We start from the raw sequence: 356 nt of genomic DNA on the forward strand, positions 1-356 counted from the left end.
GATAGATAGATAGATAGATAGATAGATAGATAGATAGATAGATAGATAGATGATAGATAGATAGATTCAAAGAATAAGTTGGTTCCAGCAGATAATGCAAAAGGATTTGATGTAGCCAGCATGATGTCTATTAAACTCAGCTGTGACCATCCAGTTGTGGATGGAGCTGTAGGAGCTCAGTGGCTTACTAAGCTCAGAAAATACTTTGAAAAGCCTATCACTATGCTGTTATAACTACCTTAAGCAGTTTCTACCTTCTGTTGATAGATAGACAGACAAATAGACAGACAGACAGATAGGTAGATAGATGATAGATAGATAGATAGATAGATAGATAGATAGATAGATAGATAGAT

Source organism: Petaurus breviceps, unplaced genomic scaffold (assembly GCF_028583685.1).
Source record: "Petaurus breviceps papuanus isolate PSGF00001 unplaced genomic scaffold, PetGlider_PUasm1.0 90792, whole genome shotgun sequence".
Classification (NCBI taxonomy): domain Eukaryota; kingdom Metazoa; phylum Chordata; class Mammalia; order Diprotodontia; family Petauridae; genus Petaurus; species Petaurus breviceps.